General features: G+C 56.0%; 1 protein-coding gene across 1 annotated transcript in view; it reads left to right on the top strand.

The window, feature by feature from the left end:
• The first annotated feature begins 865 nt into the window (after positions 1-865).
• Positions 866-14,065, top strand: part of TMOD1 (tropomodulin 1) — a 72,140-nt gene continuing 58,940 nt past the window's right edge. The window contains exon 1 of the mRNA XM_053656382.1: positions 866-971. The gene's annotated coding sequence lies outside the window, so the exon portion shown is untranslated. The remainder of the gene's footprint in view (positions 972-14,065) is intronic.

Raw genomic sequence — 14,065 nt, 5'->3', positions numbered from 1 at the left:
CCACAACAAACGCATTTAAAACGTCTGAAATGTTAGGTCCTTTATTTTAAAGTACATGGTACCTACCCCTTGAAAAGAGTATTCTTTTATAACTTCAAGGGTTTTGTATGTAGAAATGCACTTTAGTGAAAAACGAGATTTCTTTTTTAAAAAATGAGTGCTTCTCACTAGCACCTATACCCCGGAATTAAAAAGGGCTGATATTTATTCCTACTAGGAACTTCCCCATGATAATCCAAAGAGACCTTATCTTCTCTTCATACAAATAGTTTTTCATGAGCCATTTTAAAACTTCAAACACTTGAAGTTTGGGTTTAAGTTATTTGTTCTGGAAAACATATTACTAGCCTTTTAAGAAAGCGGGACCTCTTTTGCTCTTTCCGTCCTTATTTTGGACACCCCAGCCTCTCAGTATGGAGACAGTGCCCCTCGTCGTTATCAAAGCTTCAGTTCCACCAGACCCCGCGGGGCTGCCGCTGGGACGGAGCGGCCCTCGCTTCAATCGGAGGAGGCAAAGGTGCAGCAGATGCTGGGCTGGCTCCGCTCCCTCCGCGAACCTTCCCAACGCCTCTGGGATGAGAATCATCCGCCCACCGCTTTCCAGGTAACTCCACCAGCGCTTTAACTCCCGCCGGTGCAAGTGCGGAACCCGAGACTCCGGAGCGACCTGCACCCGCTCGTCCGTAGCGTCCGGCCTCGGGCGGCCCGGCCCCTGCCCCGCCCCGCCCGCCGCGGTGTCGCTCCCGGGCCGGGACCGCGCGCTGGGCCCCGGCGCCCCCGAGTGGAGGGAGAGGGCGGCGGGCGGGGCGGGGCGCGGCGCGGTGACAGCGGGAGCCGGGCCCGCCCCTGGCTGCCGCCCCCGGAGCCCACAGCGCCCGCCTGCCCGCGGCCGCACAGGAGCTCGTGCAGCCCCAAGCTCCGCTCGCACGCCCGCGCCCGCGCTCGCGCTCGCCCCGCGGCTCCACGGCCCGGTAAGCCCCCCACCCGCCCAGGGGTCCCCCTCGCCATCGCGGGGCTCCCTGCCCCCGCGCCGGGGCGCCAGCCATATCTGGGCAAAATATTCAGCTGTCGCCGCCGCCGCCAAGAGGGACTGAGCGCGGCTCCCTCTATAAATAGCTGCCGCCCCGGGTTGCCTCGGGGCTGAGGAGCCCGGGTGTCCGGGTCCCGAGCGCGACGCTCCGGTCCCCATCGCCCGCGTTCGCTCCGCGCGTGTGGCTCTGGCCAGGGCGCCTCCTCTCTGGACCTCAGCGCCAGCCGCCTCGGTAAACCGGAGAGAGGAGCCCGGGCCGGGGCCGGGGCCTCCTCAGCGGCGCTCCGCGCCCGGCTGCTCCGCGCCCGGCTGCCCCGCGGGGGTCAGGTGCCCACCCGAGCCTGCTCCTATACGCGGCCGCCCTCCCGCTCCGAGAGTTCGGCCGTGGGAGTGGGGGCGTCCGTGCTTGGGCAGGTGTGGAACCGGGGTTCGGGCTGCGCCCGTTTGTGGCAGGAAAAGTTTCCCAAACTGCGGGAGGTGAAGAGGTGCCCGGCGCGGATTTTGCGCGGAGGTGGACCGGAAAGGTGCCTGGAGACAGAAGCCTCCCGGTTGTTGCCAACTCACAGGGAGGCCTTGCCAAGCCGTCTCGCTTCTTGGAGACTCAGTTTCCCCATGTGTAGGGGCGGGGTTTGTTCCCAGGATGAAGCTAGGAGTCAGAGCCTTGAGAGCAGCAGGGTATGCTCTAGACCACCGGCTCGCCTCCAACCTGTTCACCGGCTCCGGGCCTGGGACACTGGGGGCACAGCCGTGCATATCCGGAGGGGTTACAGAAACCAGAGTCTTCTGTGGTCCCCTGACGGTGGGCTTCTGGGACCTATTAGGACCCTTGGAATAGCCTGGGCCGCACCCTCACGGGAAGCGCGCCCCGCGGTAATTGTGGTATCATGCCGGGTCGCAGCATCACTTTCGCAAAGCAGCCTGTGACTCAAACAGCTTTAGACCCAAAGAACTGGGCAGGGCGGGAGGCTCCAGTGCAGCTGCTCCCAGGCCTCTGCTTCTCCCAAACAGTAATTATGATGCAGCCTTCTGAGTGCCGGCACAAGCCCTAATCCCTACCCTTTCTGCTGCTACCTACCCTGCACTTGGCCTCAACCTTTGCCCTCCCACACTCTGGAGATGACCTGGCCCAGGCTTTTCTGCGCCCCAGTCACAGAGCCAGCGCCTAGCTCAAGTTCTGGGCCCTCAGCGGAAGCACCCCCAAAATCTCCATCTAGAATTCTCTCAGTGGTGACAGCCATTTTGTTCTCCAGAAGGGCCGCAGAGCCCCCTGCTCAAGGTCACAGGCTGCCGGGAGCACCAGGAGGTCTGCAGTCTGTACCAGCCTTTCTCATATCTTTCCTGACTCCTCCTGATGCTGAGGCAGGTGTTAGGGTCAGTGAACACCCACTAGCGCCCCCTCTTCTTTGACCAGCTGCTGTCCAGGACATTCCCCTGCTCAGACAAGAGCACCTCATCCTGAAGTTTCATTTTTGTTTCTACTTTACTTTCTCTTATATATTTTCTCTAAGGGCATCTCAAAGCCCCACAGGTAGAATTAAGGGAAAACGGAGACAAATAGTAAGGTTCTTGTCAATTCCAGCCACAAACAAACAGGCAGAGAGTGAAAGCGAGGAATGCTGTGACTCCAGTGAGTTAATTCTCTGTAACGAGCCAGCCTTTCAGTCCTTTGTTTCAGACTCTCTTGGCCCTTGAGTTCCTCCCAGTCTAAGTGGAAAGCCAGTGTCCTCTCAAAATAGCCTCCGCCCACCTTATCAGGGTCTCGCACCTTCTTGCTCCTCCAGGGTGGGGCTGCCTCCCGCGGCCCAGCAAAAGCACACACGCAGGAGTTAGGAGGCAGCGGCAGCTCTTAGTGAGGACAGTGGGCTTTCGGGGAGGTTAGGACGCCTGGCAGCGGCTCTGCCACCTACTTAGAGTGAGCACGGGCAAGATGGTCTCTAGTTGCCCTGAAATCAAAAGGGCTTGGAGTTTCCTGGAAGACTTTCTAGCATGAGAAAAATGCAGTGCCAGGAATAAAATCTGGGGGAGCCCACTCTGAAGAAGAGGGGAAAGAGTGGGAGGAAGTGGCTTCCCAAGAGCCAGGGTGGGAGGGAGGCTGGCAGTGACAGTTGCTGCTCAAAGACAGAGGGGCCGAGGACTGTGGAGGGGCCACCAGGATTGGCGGGGCAGTTGGCATTGGCCAGGGCATTGCAGAAGGTTCAAACCTGGGACCTGCTACGGCCTCGCTGGGGCTAGTGAGCGCCCCCTCCCCTGCCCCGCCACACTGTCTGTCTGAGCCTCAGTTTTTTCCTCTGTACTTTGGGATAATAATAGCACCCCTTTCATAGGGGTTGCTATGGGGATTAAGGGGGATGATGCAGGGAAAGCCCGCCTCCCTGAAGTGATACTATTAGTGTTAGTGAGGGGAAGAGGCAGAAGCTAATGGGAGCTGAAGAAATGGAGACAGCCTATGACTCTAAAAGCTTGGATGAGAAAGGGAGAGGGGAGGTATCAAGAAATAGAGACAGGACACAGAGGTGAGGCAGGTGTTCCTGGGATGAGGTGTGTGGGAAGAGGCAGAGAAGGACCAGGAGAGGGGAAGAGGGTGAAAAGAGAGTCTAAGGGGGTGCGCGTGGGAAGGCTGAGGACCTTCCTTAATATCCCCCTGAATGTCAACAGGCCCTGGGATCACATGCCTCTAGAATCAGGCTGAGCAAAGAAAGGGTAAAAGGAGGCCAGTCCCAGCTCAGATTTCTGTGTCCCCTTGGCAGACTTCAGTATCTGCAAAGGAGGCTGGTGATGGGCCATGGAGGGTAGTTTGGCTCTGCCCAGGGGCCTCGTGACCTTGGCTTGCTCACTTCTGAAATGACATCATCTATCGATGACTCCTGCCCAGCCCAACCATAATGGCCCTTTCCAGTCAGTGTTTGGATTTTCCGGTCTTGCTAATGGACCAGCCAGGCTGCCAACGTTTCTAAAGAGGCCAGTTCACTTTCAGCTCAAAGCCAGAACACCAAATAGATCAATTATTTGGCTGCAAGGAAGGAACCATTGTCAGTTTAGAGACATAAACCTGTTCCTAAGGAAAAGCACGAATTAGATAGCATAACTCTGGGGCCATTTTCTCTCTTTTGTTTGGTTTTGTAAAATCCTCCTTTGTTAATCCCGCTAGGACCCGAGTCTCTTCGCTCTTCACGGTAGTGAAGGAATGAACTCATCGGGTCACCTAGGACGCATCTGGGAAGTTCTCTTCGATGTTAGGAGGTGCTGGGTCCTTGTCTGAGCTAAAAAACTAAACTAACACCAGCATTTCTCCTGTTCCTCCTCTTTTTTTTTTTTTTTAAATCCTCTTGTTTTTTTCCTCAGAGAAAAACAGATTTGTGAAAGGCTGGACATGACAGTGTATGGGGAGGAAATTGGGAAGGAGAGGGAGGCCGGCTCAGCCCACATGTCCCTGTCTCAGTTCTTCCCAAGGTCCTCAGCCCGAGCCACTAGTCACTCGGGAACTCCTAGGGCCATGACCACAGGGCCATTCCCGGAGACAATTTTGGGGGGTGGTGAGCCGTGGCCGATGCTCTGGTCACTCTCCTTGCCCAAGGGAACAGGGGAAGCAGAAGTGCCTCTTGGCCGCACTTAGCCTTCCTTCATGGACTTTTCTCTCCTGCCTGTGCTTAAACATCGATGCTACCCTCATCCCCATTTTATCCCCCCACCCTCCCACTATCCCATTCACTCCTACGGCTTTGAGCACCCCTATAAACTGGCAACGCCCAAGGCCAGGGGTCCAGGCAGGACTGCTCTCCTCCCGTGACTCCTGCCGATCGGACAACGCCAACGGCGCATCCCAAGGGCACATCACAACCAACAGGCCCAGACTCAGGTTGGTCATCACCCAGTCCTCTTCTGGTGTCCTCTGGCCTGGTCAACAGTCGCACCGCTCACCCAGGCACCAGGCCAGAGTCCCCCCTTCCCTTTGCCATCCCTCTCATTTGGCCAGGAGCCCTGCCATTCTACCTTCCTTACTTTCTCCTCTGTTCATTTCCATCCTCACGCTCACCACCCCAATCCATTACTTTGCTGTCTGTCTCCGGAGCTACTGTCAGAGCCTCTTTGAAGTCCTTCTGCCTCATGTCTTTTGTTCTGTGCTGCTGTTAAAAGATCTCTGCGAGACATAACCATGACTGCGTAGTTCCTCTCCCTCGAGGGACTCCCCATTTCCTACCAGATTCCTTAGCATTGAACACGAGGACCTCCAGAGACCTGCCCCCAAGCCGCCTGTCCAGAACCATGTCTCGGCTCCCTCGGATTCTTGTCATGGGGCAAGCAAGCATACACACACCTGGGCCCCTCGGCCTCTGCCCCTGCTGTTCCTTCTGCTTGGGAAGCTGCTCTCTGCCTTCCCAGAGCACGGCAACGTGTAACTGCCCTTTAAATCAGAGCTCTCATGGCCTCACCTGTGCCCCACGGCCCCCTGAATGGACACGGTGCAAGAAATGGCTTGGGCCTGCCTCTGGAAGGGTCAGGTGCTGCAGCAGTGGCTTATTTCCACCGTCCTCTACCTTCCTTCCTTCTTTGCATTCTGGAGAAATTTAGACCCAGACAGGGCTTTAAAGTCCAGTGCCCACTTCCTGTCCTGCGTGGAACCTCCCCTGAGCACCAGAGCTCCAGGCGCCTGGGTCCAGTTGCCTTTCTCAATGCACACGGCCTATGACTCCGTGGGCAGGGGATGAGTGCCCGGCCCGTGTCGGGGTGGGACCCCGGGTGCCCGCCATTTCCTCCCTGCAAACCCAGGGAGATTTAAGAAGTCAGACTGGCTGGCACCATGGCATGCGTTTGTTTATGGTTTTCTACTGCGTTCCTCTTACACCATTAAAAGGGTGTGAGATGGCTTAAAATAAACCTGCACAGGCAACTTAACTGGTAAAAACAGAAATTTGAGAGAGATAGGGCTGAAAACTTGAAAATTAGGGTCATGGGACTCTGAGAATGGAGCGGGAAGTAAGGCCACTTGCTCCAGAAATGGAAATGCACCCAGCAGTTTGCACATCGTCTCGGAGGACGTGTGGATCCCCTGAGGGCCGCTCAGAAGCCCGGGCTATGAATGCCCAGCACAGAACAAGGACGGAGCTCTGCACCATCGACCTGGTGTAAGGCGGCAACTGTGGTTGGACCTCAGACCAGCTCTGAGACGAATCAGGACAGCCAAGGGGAAGGGGAGACGAGATGAATTGGAGACACTTCGTGTCTGATAAAAAAGAACAATAGTTTTCAGGAAAGAAAAAGGCTTTCTCCGCCCCTGATTCTGTGAGAATACTGTCATGATGAGACAGGACGGGAGGCAGCGTGCAGCCGAGCCAGACCCTTGGCGCCCTTGCACTGATGCAGCTGAGGAGGCACCGGGACTTTAGGGACCAATGCCTTATGTTGTTGGCTTATAGTGGGGGGACAGTCCGATGAGAAGCCCTAGATCTTTCTCATGGCTGCTCAGCCCATCCTATACATTGTGGGGTTGGTTTACTGTCGGGCTGGTGCCTTGTGGGACTGACCGGGACAGGCGGCAGAAAACCCAGCATTCTGAACCGCATGATCCTTTATCTCATTCCCTCCACACAGTACCCCTGGAGAGGTGCTGGTTATGCCCTCACTTTACAAATGAATCCATGAGATGCTAAGCGACATGCCCAAGGCTGCCGAGCCAGTCGGAGCGGGGCAGGGGCTTCAGCCCAGGTCTGCAGGACCCCGGGCCCAGCTCTCACCCATTACCAGGCCAACCCAACAGGAGGCTCACCTGCGAAGTGGAGCTAATGCCCTGCCTTGTCCCATGGTCTGAGGGAAGTAGAGGAAGAGGTGACATTTGTGGCATCACCCTGGGGACTTCTCTGTGAGTCTTATCCTCCCAGTTTAACTGTAAGCTTCCTGGGGACTCTGTCTTTCATATCTGGTTCTCCCACAAAAGCCCACACTGCACACAGTGGGTCCTCAGTAGATACTCACTCAGTGGCTTAGGTTGTGGAAGATGAGATCTGGGAGGCACAGCCTCTTGCTCCAGGTCACACAGCAAGTCCTCAGCCAGAGTCAGGACTGACCAGGTCCCCCGACTCCCTTCTTGGCGCTCCTTCTGCTGTGGCGTCAACAGCAGCCCCAGCTTCCTAGAGAGCCTGGGGAGCAGAGAGGCCAGAGGTGTGGAAGATGCTGGGGAGGAAGAGAAGCCTCTCGGGAGGCCAGGCTGAGCCGGGGCCATCGGGGCGTGAGTGTGGGGGCGTGAGTGCTGCGGAAGGGCCGTGGGCTGTGCAGTTGCCCGGCACCCTTTTCTCAGAGGGGCCCTGTGCTTGGTTAAATGCTCCCTGCAGGTGCTTTCTTGAAATATTTGATACTATCTCTGGGTTTATATTTTAAATGAAGCCTCATCGACAATGGACTAAGCACCAGGGCTTGGAGGCTTGGCCCACAGGACCCCCCACCTCCTGCAGCCTCTTTGCTTCCTGGGGAGGGGTTGCTAGACTCCAGCTGCCTCACCTCCTGACACCCCAGTTCCCACCAGCCTCCCCTCCCCACCCCTGCCCAGCTGCCACTGGGGCCCTCTGCCCCTCGTACATTCTGCTGCCAACTCTGCAGGGCCAGCCTCTCCAGGCACCTAGCATCCTGGTGCAGAGATTGCAAATGCTAGGATTACCTGCCCCCAGGTGCTGGGGCAGTGGTTCTGGGGCAGGTTCTGGGGAAACGGGGATGTCTGGTGCAACCCCCTGCCCCCAATCCCCGGAGACCTTGGGGGGAGGCTGCACTCACCGGTGAGGAGGTTGGGGGTGCTGTGTGGAGAGCCCACGCTCTGAGGACTTAGCAGGACTTCAGACTGTGAGGGGTGGGGAGCCCCAGGCTGAAAAAACAGCATGAACACAGCCCAGGGGACTGAAGTTTCAGGGGTCCTCGGGGGTGCATGGTCTGGGATGGCTTCAAACCCCAGGCGGGGAGTATGCTCTCTGTCGTAATGGGGACTGTGGAAGGTGGCTTTCAGCTCGGGAGCAACTTCGGAATCCATTTGCAGGGAGATCATCTGGAGGCTGAGTTGAGTGTGGACAGGAAGGTAGGGGAATGGAGGCAGGGAGACTGGGAAGTGTTGTGATAACGTAGATTTTAAAAAGACAAGCCCCATGAGAGGACAGATACAAAGGGTGGGAAAGAGGTAGGATTCTAGTCGCAGAAGGACACACACAGTGTGTGGTTCCACTTGGCCGGGGCACAGAGAGCGGTCGGAGAGTGGAGCGGGGGCTGCCGGGGGCTGGGGGCGAGAGGGGGCAGTTGGTGCCGCGTGGGGACAGAGTTTCAGCCGAGGAGGTGGCTGCACAATAACACGAGTGCAGCTAATGCTACGGAAATTCACACTTAAAATGACTAAAATGATAAACTCTATGTTATGTATATTTTACCACAATTTTTTAAAACTATACCATTCAAAAGCAATAAAGATAGAGATAGAGAGAGGGAGAGAGAGGATTGATGGGCGTGAGGGCCTACCAGAGCTGTGGGGGAGGGGAAGGGAGAGTTCAAGCTGACCCCAGGTGTCTGGCCTGCGTGACTGATGGGTGGCAGGAGTGTCGTCACCCACCCGGGTGAGGAGAGAGTGGTGGTGGCAGCGACGAGGTGGGCCACACTCCGGGTTGAGCGTGGTGAGCCTGGGGGAGTCCAGGAGACGTGCCCAGCAGGGAGCCTGAGCTGCAGAGAAATGGTCTGAGTGTCATCAGCTTATCGCTGGCAACAGACCTCACTGGGGAGATAAGAACCCCCAGGGGCGTGTGAGAAGCAAGCAGAGGGCAGAGCCCAGGGGAGCAGGTGGGCAGAGAAGTCATCATCACGGAGACTGAGGAGGGCAGAAAGGACGGAGGGAAACCGGGGAGCTGAGCTCTCTCTTGTTTGTCTCTAAGGGGCAGGGACTCATTCAAGGTACCTGAGTGCTGGGAGGGGTGCGCCCCCTAAGGATTGGGGGAGCACTGCAGCCTCGCAGGGGCCAGCTTGAGCCACCACAATCCCAGCCAGAGGGGCGGGGACTCGCATTGCTGGAGACACTACTGCCTCCTAGTCTCAGCTTGCACCTGTTCACTCACTTCACCCCCAGCTTCCCCACCACCTGCCCCATTCTCTCCGTCTCAATTCAATGCTGTTATGGGTTGAGTTGTATTCCCCCAAAAGGTGAACTTTTATAAATGTGACCTTACTCGGGAATAGGGTCTTTGCAGGTGATCAAGTTCAGATCAGGTCGTGAGGGCAGGCCTTACTCCAATATGACTGGCGTCTTTATATAAAGGGGACATTTGGGCACAGACACGCGCAGACCTGGGAGCCGGCCAGCTCAAGCCTGAGAGCGCCAGGGTGAGGAGACAGGCCCGGAGCAGAGCTGCCCTCTGAGCTTTCAGAAGGAACCCAGCCTGCCAACGCTGAGGTTTTGAACTTCTAGCCTCCAGAACCGAGACATAAATTTCTATCACCGAAGCCACCTAGCTTGTGGTGCTTGGTGAGAACAGCCCCACACAACTAATACACATGCCAAAAAATAAAGGAGCTCATCTTCACCCAACTCATCCTTTGTTCCTTGTCCCAGGACACCTCAGAGGTCATGGACTGGAACCGGGCACCTGTTCTGCCCAATCTGCTGGGGGGACGGTGAGGATACAGAGTGTGGCTGCCGCTCAGAGGTCCCCTTGAAGGAGGGTGGGGGAGGCAGCCCCCTCAGAAGGAACAGGGAACCTGCCAGGAAGACAGGGGTGCAGACTTCCACACTGAGGGGCTCACGGCACTGGGAGCTCGCGGCACATCCCTTTAGCCAACGAGTTGTCCAGAAGGGAAGGGACAAAGATGGGAGGAGGCAGGGTGAAGAGGCAGCTCTGTATATCGGCCTGTCTCTGCCGGCATGAAGTCGTTCGCCGTGGCTGAAATAAGAAGATGGTATAAGTGGAAAACATGCACTTGAACTTGTGACTCAGCTCCTCCTGACCCCCGGGCAGTGTGCTCCATAAATCAAGAAGCCACTGCGGCACCTCCTCCCCGGCACCTCCCCCCCAGGCGGTCCCACAGGGGTGGGTCCGGGAGATGCCTTAGCCAAGAGACAGGCACCCCTTGGTGAGAGATTTAAAGGCATATTTGCTACTCCAAGAAGCTTCCTGATAGATGGCCTCGGCCCTTGACCCATTAATTTTTACTGCCTAACCTGCCTAGTTTTATTTCCTGGCACAGCTTGTAATTTTTTTTTCATATTTAGCAGCAACAGCTTCAGGCTACTGAGAAGCAGGGTGGCCAGATGTACTTAATATAATATGCACCGCAGCTTTGAAAGGCTTAGGTTCTTAAATGTGTTTTAAATTTGGTGAGCTGCCCTTTGTTCTTCTCACCAACTCTTACTTGGGTCTCAGTTTAGAAACCAGGCCACAGAGATGCTGCTTGCTTCTGGGGGCTGTGTGGGGGGCCCGGGGAGCTTCACGACCCCCTCCCTCCGGGCCCCTCCCCCATCTGGGCCTCTCAGCCCTCCCAGACCCAGTGGCACTTTCCATGTTAAAGGGGGGAGGGGGGAGAAAGGATCCAGGAAAGGAAGAGACTTGGCCAAAGTTTCAAGGACACCAGACCAAAACGCTAGTGGGCTCACTCCCTGCGAGCACGTCCACCAGGCACAGGGCCGGGCACTGGGACATGCAGACCAGGAAGAAGAGGTCTGCCTGAGGGAAAGGACAGTCGCACGGTGCAGGCGGGGGAGCAGGGCTGGGGGAAGTGGAGACCTCGGCAGCAGCCCCGTAACGAGGGCTCTCATTTGTGCGCCTGCGCCACCCGTGCGCCGCCCCTGGCAGCGCACTGCATCCGCTTGTTGCCACTCCATCCTGACAGCACCCCCTCCCACTGTGCAGGTGACAAAACCCCGTCCAGTGACTTTCAACTTTCCACTCCAGCAGCTGAACCCTGTCTTCGAGGGAACTCTTACATGAAACCCCAAATAAACAAATGAAGTAACACCGGGGCAAGTCCCCCCTCCATTATCCTCTTCTTCTTAACCCTCCTCCCAACAAGGGTCGTGGAGGAGCTTCCTCAGAGCCCGAGACCTCATTCTGCACAGTTTAAAGACCATGCTCATGATCCAGTTCTTGGAAGCTTCCAAGAGCCCCAGGCGACCGACAGGCAGAATTGCGCCGTCCATCTTCGCTCATTTCAGAGAGGAGCGAACCAAGGCCCAGAGGAGGAAGCCCCGTGATCGTGCCCTGGGGAGTCACCCTGCAGGTCATACTCTGGTCCAAGGCCGAGGGATCTCAGCCTGTGTCCGTCTGTCCGTGACAGCTCATCCGTTAGGGAGCAGAGGCCTTCACTCACAGCTACAACACACCGTCTCTTCCGAGCCATGTTTTAGGGCCCAGTGTGAAGTGGGCTCTGACCACCCGGTGTTCACCTCCCTCCCACCCTGTTTCTCCTCCCCACCTCCAGTTCCCCCGCCTGGCCCGACTCAGGAGGAGGCTCTTCAGAGAGCCCGTCCCTGGGAGCCAAGTGGATGGGCGTGGCTCGAAGCCGAGAGCCCTGCAGTTCACCTGAGGAGTTCCGTGTCCGCTCAGCTTACTTAATGTCATGCTTCGTCACTCTGTAATATTCATGGGACACTTGACTTCAGAAATCCTCTGAAATGGGCCCTGGCTGCTGTGGCTCAGTCAGTTGAGCATTGTCCTGCACACTGAAAGTTCCCAGGTTCGATTCCCAGTTGGGGCACAGGGCTGGGTTGTGGTTTTGGTCCCCAGGTGAGGTGTGTGCAAGAGGTGGCATATCAGTGTTTCTCTCCCTCTCTTCCCCTCTCTCTAGAATCAATAAAAGAAACAAATTGAGTTCTCTGAAATCAGATTTTTTAGTTCCATAGCACCTTTGAGTGTGTAAGTGAACCATGAACTTTCTCACGTGTGCTAAGACAGAGACTTGATCCTCAGGAAACTTGATGATTGCGCCCCACAGGGTGGCCTCTCTGGAGGTGGCCCTGCCACCCGGCCCTGGCCCCTCTTTGGTGGACCCCACAGTTGCCGCCTGCTTCTCCCTCCCTGCTCTCTCCCGGCTCCTTTCATCCAGGCTGGCTCTGACGTGGACCCCTTTCTGCCCTGCCCCCTCTTCTTGGTTCACCCTCCTCCAGGGCCCGTCCGTGCCTTGTTTCTTAGGCTTTCAGTGCAGATCATCTAGGAAACGAGGCAGCTGGCAAAGGTAACAAGCAGGGGAAGCTCCCAGGGTTGCAAACCGGTTCTAGCAGGGCCTGTCCCTGTGTCCCTACTTGGGCGAGTCTGAGTGGCCCCCTCTTGTGACCCAGAGGTGAGCGGAAGGCTGTTTTCCCAACGTTGCTTCCTGAGATTCCAATTCCAGGAACAGTTTCTCAGAGATGTGGTTTCATGGTCAACAGGACAGTGACATTTTGCACGCGAGCTGTCCCTCTTGGGGACATCCGTGTGTGGGGGCAGCACCAGCGGCTCCGAGAAGCCCTGCAGTCCAGAGTCCCGTGGACCCTCGTGTGGCCCGGACCCTGCTGGAGCACCAAAAACGTGTTTTGCAACCCATCTAAGAGACACTGGTTGGGAGTTTCTGGAAGATTCTCAGCCCTTGACTGGGGTTTCTTTTGGCCCGGGGTGGAGGCCTCTCCCGGCTCCGTGTAGGAAAAGCCAAATGAAGTTATTCTCTGAGAGCCTTCGGGACGGCTTTTGCCATCGATACCAGAGCATTGTCCTCGGCTTGTGCTTCCTTTGGAAGTAAATGGAAATGAATTGGGGGGGGTGTTTATGGTCTGAACGTCGCTTTCTTGGGGTCTGGTCAAAGGACAACGTCGGGCCAGGACGAGCCATTCTTCAAAGAAAAGAAGGTACTGGGGTGTTCTGGGTGTGGGAAGCGGGTCTTTTTTTACCAAGCCAGCTGTCACGTGCTTGGACTTCTACAGAAACGCCCACACGCGCTCAAACTTACGTTAAGGACATACCTCTGCTTCCTGTACTAGAGGCTTTTTCTGGTAGCTTAGTGAACTTCAGTTTTAGTTTATTTTTCATTACTTTAATGGTTTTTGAATTAACAATGAATCCCACCCTTTTGATTGATTAGTTGGTTGTCTTTTCCTAGTTTTTGTTTCTCTCTACCCTGGAAAATTCCATCAGTCATTTCACAGATGAGTCATGGGTTTTGTTTATTTGTTTGCATGGGTTGGCGGATGTCTGAAAACACATACTGTTGTGAAGAAGGTGATGCTGACTGTGTGAGTTTGCCAGGGGGACCATAACAAAGTATCACAGACAGAGCAGCTTAAACAACAGAAATCTATTGTCTCAAAGTTCTAGAGGCTAGAAGTTCAAGATCAAGGTATCAGCAGAGTTGATTCCTTCTAAGGGCGGTGAAGATCTGTCCCAGCCTCTCCCCCAGCTTCTGGTGGTTTGCAATCTTTGGTGTTCCTTGGCTTCTGGAAGCATCACCCCGATCCCCGCCTCGGTCATCCCCACGTGGTATTCTTCCTGCACGCATGTCTGTCCAAACTTCCTCTCTTCATGAGGACGCCAGTCCTGTCAGATCAGGGGTCCATCCTTCTCCACCGTGACTTCATCTAAACTTAATTATATCTGCAAGGACCCTATTTCCAAGTAGTGTCCCATTCTTACTTGCAGTGTGGTACTGGGTCCCTGCAGCACTGGGGGTTAGACCTTTAAATGTGGTTTTTGAGGGGACCCAATTCTATACAGTGTCCCACAGCATTCAAGGAAGGCCGGAGGGGCTGCCTCACCTTTCAGCTGTCAGCTTCCAAAAGGAAGCGATGGCCAGGCTCCCTGTTGGTTGAAGGTCATGTGGGAATAGGCCCCGATGCAGAAGGACTAGCAGCTTCTACAGCAAGCTGACGTTCCTCTCCAAGTGGAGCAGGGCCCGGAATCCCTTTAAAGCTGTCTGACTGGGCCAGCACTGGCAGGTAGAGAACTGGAGTTGGGCTCATTTCAGTGAAAACCTTCCTGCTGTGTGCGCAGGCCTGGGCTGGGCCCTGGAGAGAGTGGGGTGAAGGGAACCCAGACCCTGCCCTGCGGGAGCTGGAGG

This window comes from Artibeus jamaicensis, unplaced genomic scaffold, assembly GCF_021234435.1.
Source record: "Artibeus jamaicensis isolate MK-2021 breed Jamaican fruit bat unplaced genomic scaffold, CSHL_Jam_final scaffold_1964, whole genome shotgun sequence".
Taxonomy (NCBI): Eukaryota; Metazoa; Chordata; class Mammalia; order Chiroptera; family Phyllostomidae; genus Artibeus; species Artibeus jamaicensis.
Note: the sequence above shows the minus strand (reverse complement) of the source record. Positions and strands in the feature narration are given on the sequence as shown.